At 38.6% G+C, this 10786-nt stretch overlaps 1 pseudogene; it reads left to right on the top strand.

Annotated features, from left to right (window-relative positions):
* The first annotated feature begins 201 nt into the window (after positions 1 to 201).
* The window catches only part of LOC125116962 (zinc finger protein 248-like), a 16534-nt pseudogene continuing 5949 nt past the window's right edge, over positions 202 to 10786 (top strand).

Raw genomic sequence — 10786 nt, 5'->3', positions numbered from 1 at the left:
GCGAATACTTTTAAATATAATAATGGTGGAAAAACCTTAGGAAAAAAGACTGTAATAATCCCATATAGGGAAATTCACATCTGGGAGAAACTCTGTGAATATAATGGTCATGAGGAAAATTTCTGTGAGAAGTCCTCTCTTGAAATGTCGTGGAATCTACATGGAAATGAAACAATATGAAAGCAATCAAATTGAAAATAATTGCAGCAGGATGTCACACTTCAGACTCAACTTCAGAAAAATCAGAGAGGAGAGAAGCTATTCAAATGTAATGAATGTGGGAAAACATTCAGTCACAGGTAAAACCTCACAGTGCATCAGAGGACACATACAGGGGAGAAGCCCTATGAATATACTGAATGCGGGAAATCCTTCCAACAGAAGTCAACCCCCATGGTCCATTAGAGGATTCATACAGGAGAGAAACACTACAAATGCAGTGAATGTGGGAAGTCTTTTTACCAAAAGTCATCCCTCAATTAACATGAGAAAACTCACACAGGAGAAAAACGCTATGAATGTAATGAATATGGGAAAACTTTCTGCCAAAAGTCAGCTCTCATTCAACATCAGAGAACTCATACAGGAGAGAAACCCTTTCAGTGTAATGAATGTGGGAAACCTTTTCATATAAACATCAGAGATGTCTTTCCTCACACAGGGGGAAAACCCTATGAATGTAGTGAATGTGGGGAAATTTTCGTTCAGAAATCTACCCTCACTAATCATCTGAGAACTCACTCAGGGGAGAAACCTTATAAATGTGGTGAATGTAGAAAAACTTTTTGCCAGAAATCAACTCTTAATAGTCATCAGAGAATTCACATAGGGCAGAAGCACTATGTGGCAGAAACTAGCTATGTTTTCCCCAATACTCATTTCTTTTTTTGTGTGGGTACACAACTTGTCAAGACTTTCTAGGCTTCCTTCCATCCAGATGCTCTGACTCAGAATGTGATCATAGTTGACATACATCATTTCCAAGTCTGTGAAAGACCTCATTTGGAATCTTTCCTACTTCCCACTTCTTTTCCTATCAAAGAGCAATAGAGATCATCTTCAGGACAACTTTAGAGCTAGTTATTAGTGATTCATCTAGGAAGAAACCAGGGCCTCTGCATGACTCCCTGAGCAGAGCTCTCCCTTCTGTACCCTCACCTTTAAGTCTTTGATGAACAAGAAATAAACTTGTATTGTGTTGAGCCATTACATGTTTAGGCGTATTTGTAGCCATAGCATATCCTAGCCAGCCCTTATCTCATGTACACTGTGAATCTAATGAAATTGTAAGAAACATCGTATCTCAGAAAATTCAGTTAAAGGAGAAACCCCTGCCAGTGCATTTTAATAAAACTTCATATAATAAGTCAGTCACTTTTTAAAGCAGATATTTACAATGGAAAAACCCTAAAATGAAATGAATGTAGGTAAAATTTTCACAAAGGAGCAACATTTTACTGTACATGTACTGAAAGGAGAATAAAACTTAGAATTTTTTTTTTCTCTGCCCATAGCATGCAGAAGTTCCCAAGCCAGGGATCAAACCCACACCACAGCAATAACCTGAGCCACAGCAGTGATGGCATTGAAGTCTCAACCACTAGGCCACCAGGGATCTCTGAAACCTTATAACCTTGAAAATTTTTCAAAATTTATGTATCAGAGAATACATAAAATAAAATAGTCAGTTTAGGAAATTTCGGGGGAATTTCCTGTTGTGTCTCAGTGGGTTAAGAATCTGACTAGTATCCATGAGGATGCAGGTTTGATCCCTGGCCTCACTCAGTGGGTTAAAGGATCAGGCATTGCTGTGAGCTGAGGTGTAGGTAGCAGATGTGGTTTTGATCTGGTGTGGCTGTGGTGTAGGTCAGCAGCTGCAGTTCTGATTCAATCCCTAGCCTGGGAACTTCTGCATGCCATGGGTGTGGCCTTAAAAAAAAAAGACAACATTAAAAAAAAAAAAAGAAATTTCAGTGACTTCCCTAGTGGCCTACCAGGCTAAGGACCTGGCATTGTCACTGCTGTGACTTGGGTCACTATTTTGGCACAAGTTCAGTCCCAGTCTGGGTTTTCGTATGCTGTGGGTACAGCCAAAAAAGAAGAAGGAAGAGGAGGAGAAATTTGGGGATTCTTCATCTAGAAATAATCTAATTCTAGAAGCAAGGTTTTGGATGCAGTACCAAATACCTTATAGGTGACACAGCACAGTATGTCTACTTAAGTCATGTTTACCACAGAATATGAACCTTTAAAAAAAGGCACAAATGAGTATCAAAGTAGCAGCTTTAAAAGTATATGTGAGGTGTTCTCTTGTGGCTCTTTGGATTAAGGATCCAGCATTGTCACTGGAGCTGCTATGGCATGGGTTCAGTCCCTGGCCCAGGAACTTCCACATACCACGGTTGCAGCCAAACAAAGAAAGCATGTGTGAATAGCCTCTGAACAATGTCAGACTTATACATATGAGTATGCTCTAAGAACAGCTATTTTGTGTATGTTTGATTTTTGTTTTAGACCCCAAAATAATAATAGTGAAACGATGCACCCTTACCTAAATAACTTTTGTTAACTTACACCAGGTTTCCTATACTAAATACTCTTGTTCTCTCATCATATATTTATACCATAAACATATTTTATTTTTAAAATTTTATTGGATTTAGTAGACTTACAACATTGTGTTAGTTTCAGGTGTACCACAAAATGAATTAGTTATACATATAACCATTCTTTTTCAGATTATTTTCCCATATAGGTTATTACATAGTATTGAATAGATTCCCTGTTATATATAGTAGGTCCTATCTATTTTACCTATCTATTTTATATATAGTAATGTGTACATGTCAACCCCCTAATTCATCCCTCCTCCTCCCAATGTTTACACTTTGGTAACCATAAGTTTTGTTCCAAAAGCTTTGAGTCTGTTTCTTTTTTGTAAATAAGTACTTTTGTATCATTCCTATTAGATTCCACGTATTAGTGATCTCAAATGCTATCTGTCTTTCTCTGTCTGACTGACTTCTCTTAGTATGATAATTTCTAGGTCCATCCATGTTGCTGCAAATGGCATTATTTCATTCTTTTTTGTGGCTAAGTAATATTCCATTGTATACATGTATTCTTTATCCATTCCTCTGTTAAGTTGCTTCCATGTCTTGGCTATTGTAAATAGTGCTGCAGTCAACTTTGGAGTTCATGTATTTTTTTGAATTATGGCTATCTCTGGATATATGCCCAGGAGTGGGACTGTTGGATCAAATGATAGGTTTTTTTTGTTTTTTGTTTTTGTTTTTGTTTTTTTAGGGCCTCCACAACATATGGAAATTCCTAGGCTAGGGGTCGAATTGAAGCTGCAGCTGCTGGCCTACACCACAGCTCATGGAAATGCCAGATCCTTAACACACTGAATGAGGCCAGGGATAAAACCTCGTCCTCATGGATACTAGTCATTTTCATTACTGCTGAGCCACAGTGGGAACTCCATGGTAGTTCTATATTTTTGTCTTTTTAAGTCTTGCACCCACAGCATATGGAGGTTCCCAGGCTAGGGGTCAAATCAGAGCTCTATCTGCCAGTCTCCGCCACAGCAACGTGGGATCTGAGCCATGTCTTCGACCTAAACCATAGCTGATGGCAATGCCAGATCCTTAACTCACTGAGCAAGGCCAGGGATCGAACCTGCATCCTCATGGATGCTAGTCAGATGGGAACTCCTATATTTAGTTTTTGGAAGAACCTCTATACTGTTCTCCTTAGTAGTTGCACCAACTTACATTCCCTCCAGCAGCATAAGAGGGTTCCTTTTTCTTCACACCCTCTCCAGCATTTATTGCCTGTAGGTTTTTTTGATGATGTCCATTCATTTTTTTTTTTTTGTCTTTTTAGGGCCACACCCACAGCATGTGGAGGTTCCCAGGCTAGGGGTCAAGTTGGAGCTACAGCTGCCAGCCTACACCACAGGCACAGCAATGCGGGATTCTTAACCCACTGAGCAAGGCCAGGGATCGAACCCACATCCTCATGGATACCAGTCAAGTTTGCTAACCTCCGAGCCATGATGGGAACTCCAATCATGGCCATTCTTATTGGTGTGAGGCTCATTATAGTTTTGATTTGCATTTCTCTAATAGTAATGTTCATTTTTTCTTGTGCTTTTGGCCATCTATCTGTCTTCTTTGGAGAAATGTCTCTTTAGATCTTCTGACCATTTTAAAATTGGGTTGTTTAATTTTTTTTTTGGTATAGGTTGTTTGTATATTTTGAAGATTAATCCCTTGTTGGTCACTTTGTGTGCAAAGATTTTTCTCCCACTCTGTGGTGTTGTCTTTTAATTTTGTTTATGGTTTCCTTTGCTGTTCAAAAGCTTTTAATTTTAATCAGATCCTATTTGCTTTTTCTTCCTTTCTTCCTCCCTTCCTCTCTTCCTCTTTCTTTCTTCTTTCTTTCCTTCCTTCCTTCCTTCCTTTCTCTACTTCTTCTTCTTCTTTTCATTTTTGGCCACCCTGAGGCATATGGCGTTCCTAGGCCAGGAATCAGATCTGAGCCACAGTTGCAACCTAAGCTGCAGCTGGGGCAATGCCAGATCCTTAACCCACTGTGCTGGGCTGGGAACCAAACTTGTGTCCCAGCACTCCCAACACACTGCCAATCCCATTGTGCCACAGTGGGAACTTCTATTTTTTTTTTTTTGTCTTTTTCCCATTTCTTGGGCCACTCTTGCAGCATATGGAGGTTCCCAGGCTAGGGATTGAATCGGAGCTACAGCTGCTGGCCTACACTAGAGCCACAGCAACGCAGGATCCAAGCCACGTCTGCAACCTACACCACAGCTCATGGAGTCACCAGATCCTTAACCCACTGAGCAAGGCCAGGGATCAAACCTGCAACCTTATGGTTCCTAGTCGGGTTTGTTAACCACTGACCCACAACAGGAACTCCCAGGAACTTCTATTTTTATTTTCATTACTCTTGGAGGTGGATCAAGAACAATATTGCTGCGATTTATTCCAAATGGTGTTCTGCCTATATTTTCCTCCAAGAGTGTGTTAGTATCCAGCCTTATGTTTAGGTCTTTGAGTTCATTTTTGTGTATGGCATAAGAGAATGTTCTGATTTCATTCTATTACAAGTAGCTGTCCAGTTTCTCCAGAAACGGTTATTGAAGAGACTGCCTTTTCTCCATTGTATATTCTTGTTTCCTTTGTCATAGATTAATTGACTGTTAGTGTGTGGGTTTATTTCTGGGCTTTCTATCCTGTTTCACTGATCTATATTTCTATTTTTGTCCCAGTACCATACTGTTTTGATGACTCTAGCTTTATAGTGTATTCTAAAGTCAGAGAGCCTGATTCCTCCAACTTGATTTGTCTTTCTCAAGAATGTTTTGGCTATTCAGGGTCTTTTGTGTTTCCATAGAAATTAAAAATTTTTCTTTTGTTCTAGTTCTGTGAAAAATGCCATTGGTAATTATATATATATATATATGTATGTGTATATATATATATGTATTTTTGCTTTAGTGGTCATGCCTGTGGCATATGGAAGTTCCCAGGCTAAGGGTCAAATTGGAACTACAGCTGCTGGCCTACATCACAACTCACAGCAACACCAGATATTTAACCCACTAAACGAGGCCAGGGATTGAACCTTCATCCTCATGGATACTAGTCAGGCTCATTACCACTGAGCCACAATGAGAATGACAGCCATTGGTAACTTAATAGGGATTTCATTGAATCTCTTGATTGCTCTATGTAGTATGGTCATTTTGATGATATTGAGTCTTCCAATTCAAGAGCATGGTATATCTTTCCATGTGTTCGTGTCATCTTCGCTTTCCTTCATCAGTGTCATAATTTTCATAGTACAAGTCTTTTGCTTCTCTAGGTATGTTTATTGTGAGGCATTTTATTCTCTTTGATGTGATAGAAAATGAGATTGTTTCCTTAATTTCTCTTTCTGATTTTTTGTTGTTAGTGTATAGACATGCAAGAGATTTCTGTGTATTAATTTTGTATCCTGAAACTTTAACAAATTCATTGATGAGCTCTGGTAGTTTTCTAGTAGCTTATTTAGGATTTTCTGTGTATAGTGTAATGTCATCTGCAAACAGTAACAGTTTTAGTTCTTCTCTTCCAATTTGGATTCTTTTTATTTCTTTTTCTTCTTTGATTGCCATGGCTAGAACTTCCAAAACTATTTTGAATAACAGTGGTGAGAGCCGACATCCTCGTCTTGTTCCTGATCTTGTCCCTGCTTTCAGCTTCTCACCATTGAGAATGATGTTAGCTGTGGGTTTGTCATATATGACCTTTATTGTGTTGAGGTAGCGTCCCTCTAAGCCCGCTTTCTGGAGAGTTGTTTTTTTTTTGTCTTTTTTCTATTTCTTTGGGCCGCTCCCGCGGCATATGGAGGTTCCCAGGCTAGGGGTCGAATCGGAGCTGTAGCCACCAGCCTACGCCAGAGCCACAGCAACGCAGGATCCGAGCCGCGTCTGCGACCTACACCACAGCTCACGGCAACGCCGGATCCTTAACCCACTGAGCAAGGGCAGGGACCGAACCCGCAACCTCATGGTTCCTAGTTGGATTCGTTAACCACTGCGCCACGATGGGAACTCCTCTGGAGAGTTTTTAATCAAAAATCTGTGTTGAATTTTCTCAAAAGCTTTTTATGCATCTATTAAGATTATCACATGGTTTTTATTCTTTAATTTGTTAATGTGGTGTATTACACTGATTGATTTGTGGATACTGAAGGATCCTTGCATCCCTGGGATATGTCTTACTTGTACATGGTGTATGATCCTTTTAATCTATTGTTGGATTTGGCTAGCTAGTAATTTGTTGAGGGTTTTTCCATCTAGATTCATCAATGATATTGGATTGTAACTTTCCTTTTTTTGTGGTTTCTTTGTCTGGTTTTGGTAACAGGGTTATGGTGTCTCATAGAATGTGCTTGTGAGTGTTCCTTCTGCAGTTTTTTGGAAGTTGCAGAAGGATGAATGTTAACTCTTCTGTAAATGTTTGATAGAACTCACCTGTGAAGCCATCTGGCCTTGGACTCTTGTTTATAGGAAGTTTTTATGTTACAGTTTCAATTTCAGTATTTGTGATTAGTCTGCTCATATTTTCTATTTCTTACAATCTTCATTCTTGGAAGTTTGTATCTTTGTAAGACTTTGTCCATTTCTTCTAGGTTGTCCCTTTTGTTAGCATATAGTTGCTTGTAGCAGTCCCTGATGATTCTTCTTATTTCTGTGGTGTCAATTGTAATTTCTCATTTTTCTTTTCTAATTTTATTGATTTGAGCCCTCTCCCTTTTTTTCTTGACAAGTTTGGCTTCATCAGTTTGAACCACGACCTATCTATATTTGTGTTTAGTGTGGTGAAATGCCACATTTTTCTTTCTAGAATTAGGTGATATCTCATAGTTTTCTCAGATAAGCTGTTGTATTTCTGCTGCTTATCATTCCTGTGACCTATGTAGTAATTTAACCTCTCCTCACTTGCAAAATGGAGATAATATTGCCTACCTCTCAGATACTGAATAGTTTGACTTGAAGTGTTCTTGTATAGCTAAAGGGATTTAAGTTCAGAACTTGAACATTAGGAATAAAATTGTCTATCACCCCATTGTAAGAAAGAAATTGGTATTTCTTAAGTTGATGCAGTATGACTCTTTTTAGAACTTTCCATTTTGTCATGTTTGTCTTCTCTTAAAATATATGAAACAAATGTGTTTAAGTTCAACTGATCAATTGACCCCTTTCTGTTATTGCTTCATTAAATATGGTGTAAAGATCCAAATTTATCTTTTCCCAAATGAATGGCCATTGATCTTTCACCGTTTGCTTTATTCATGCCTATTTTACAGATTTTTAAGCCCCCTTTTAAATTGTATAGAGAATTACCCTTTGAAGTGGCTACTGCATTGTTAATCTCTGCATTCCTGTCCACATTATTCTGCTGATGCATAACTCATATGGGCCAATTATAGGATGCCACCCTACTAATCCCATGTTGGAAACTTCATTAATGAGTATTTGACCAAAGTTGAGCCAATTAGAGCCTTTCCCAGGACTTTTCTAATTGGAAGTATTTTTATTCCAGTCAGTTGATGACCCTGGAACTGTATCAAAACACATTTGCAATACAAGAAAATAATATGTAGAGATATGCAGAGAAGTAAAGAGAAGCTTGATAATGAAGAAGCTCAAGCAGTATGCCAGCTAAGAAGACTATATATATATATCAAAGTTATCCTTTGGGTATGAAGGCAAAATAAAGGCTTTTCCAGACAACACAAGCTGAAGAAGTTCATCACTTCTGTATGTGCTTTGTAAGAAAAGCTGGAAGGAGTCCTTCAAGTTGAAATGAAAAGATGCTAATCAGCAACATGAAAACATATGAAAGTACACAAGTACTTTCACTGGTAAAGGTGAAAATAGTCTTAAACCATAAGTCTGTATAAGGATTGAATATCAACCACTCAACTATTTGCAGCAACATAGGGCCGGGGTTATCTTAAATGAAGTAAATCAGACAGAGAAAGACAAGTATCATATGGTATCACTTATATGTGGAATTTAAATGATACATATGAACTTATTTACAAAACAGAAACAGACTCACAGACTTTGAAAAGAAATATATGGTTACCAAATGGAAGGGTGGTGGGGGAGGGGTGGTTAGGGGTATGGGATTGGAAAATTCACACTTTTATATGAGAAATGGAAGATCAATAGGGACTTACTGTATAGCACAGGGAAATCTACTCAAAATTCTGTGATAACCTATGTGGGAATGTGTATGTGTATACATATATGGCTGAATTACTTTGCTGTACAGTGGAAATTAACACAGCATTGTAAATCAACTATACTTCAATATAATTTTTAAAAAGATAAAGGAAAAGAGTAGTCAAAATAACTACCCACTGTAAAACTACATTCTATGTGGATTTGGTATGTGTGTGTGTGTATGTGTGAGAGAGAGTGTGCATCCCATGTTTAAAAGGAACATGGGAGTTCCCGTTGTGGTGCGGTGGAAATGAATCTGACTAGGAACTATGAGGTTGTGGGTTTGATCCCTGGCCTTTCTCAGTGGGTTAAGGATCCAGCATTGCCGTGAGCTGTGGTGTAGGTGGCAGATGCTGCTTGGATCCTTCATTGCTGTGGCCCTGGCATAAGCCGGCGGCTACAGATCCAATTAGACCCCTAGCCTGGGAACCTCATATACCACTGGTGTGGCCCTAAAAAGGCAGAAAAGACAAAAACATAAATAAATAAATAAAAAGAACATGAACGTGAAGCTTTTTTTTTTCCTTTTTTTTTTTGGCTGTGCCCATGTCATATGCAAGTTCCATGGATTGAACCGATGCTATAGCAGTGACCAAAACCTCTGCAGTGACAGCACTGGATCCTTAAATGCTAGGCCACCAGGGAAGTCTGAATGTGCAGCATTTTATGTGAGCACATAGGCATATATTATTTGATAGGACACATGAAGTCCTTAATTAGGTACAGCATATTATAAATAAGGAAACAGTGATTTTAAGAGGATATATTTATAAATTTGAGCATGTGATTTTTTTCCCCATCTCAGTGAATACTTCTGGGTGCCCAAGCCAGAACCCTGGAATTCATTCCCAGCTGCTTTTTTTTTTTTTTTTTTTGTCTTTTGTTGTTGTTGTTGTTGCTGCTATTTCTTGGGCCGCTCCCGCAGCATATGGAGGTTCCCAGGCTAGGGGTTGAATCGGAGCTGTAGCCACCGGCCTACGCCAGAGCCACAGCAACGCGGGATCCGAGCTGCGTCTGCAACCTACACCACAGCTCACGGCAACGCTGGATCGTTAACCCACTGAGCAAGGGCAGGGACCGAACCCGCAACCTCATGGTTCCTAGTCGGATTCGTTAACCACTGCGCCACGACGGGAACTCCCCAGCTGCTTTTCTTTGTAAACTTCCACAATCAATCACCCATTATTTTCCATTTAAACTCCTAAAATAGCAAACACATGTGTTCTCTTCTTCACCATGATCAGTATTATTTTGCCCTTGGGCTGACTGCAGCAGCATCAGTTGTATCTTTCTACCAATCTTGTTTCCTCCCATCCATCCACCACAGTAGTCAGAATGAATTTACTAAGATGCTCTATGTTTACTAAAATTTGTGGTGTACCCCCACCATAAGACTAAGTCTAAATCTTTTAATTTGCATTATGTTTACCTTGAGTCACTTCTGATCACTCTCTCCTTTGTACAATAGTGTGTGAAGTCAGTGGAATTTCAGTGGTTCTAGTAACATTTTGTCTTACACTTTGTGTTTTATCCTGAACACTTTTACTAAAACCAACTTAATGGTTTTCAGTTATATCGATGTTGATATATGTAGCTTTACTTGATTATTTTTAGTTTCTTATATTCCATTTTATTAAAATAACATTCTTTTGAAAGATATCTTGTTTCTAAATTTTCACTATTATAAAGAGTACTTTTTCCAACACTATGTACTTATTTCATCCAGATTCTAGAGTTCAACCCATGGTAAAAAAAACACTTTAGTGGCCTATAAATACAGCAAACATTTACTGATTCAAGCAATATTTGTGTCATTTACCACATAGAAGGCATTGTACAACAGTGAATAAAACATAAGTTCTATCCTTACTGAGATTAAATTCTACTGAGGGATATGAGTCAGGGTCCATTCAGAAAGCAGAAACCATTAACAGTGGTTTGAACAGAAATAATGTTATATAAAGAATTAACTTGGGGAGTTAT

Source organism: Phacochoerus africanus, chromosome 15 (genome assembly GCF_016906955.1).
Source record: "Phacochoerus africanus isolate WHEZ1 chromosome 15, ROS_Pafr_v1, whole genome shotgun sequence".
NCBI lineage: Eukaryota > Metazoa > Chordata > Mammalia > Artiodactyla > Suidae > Phacochoerus > Phacochoerus africanus.
Note: the sequence above shows the minus strand (reverse complement) of the source record. Positions and strands in the feature narration are given on the sequence as shown.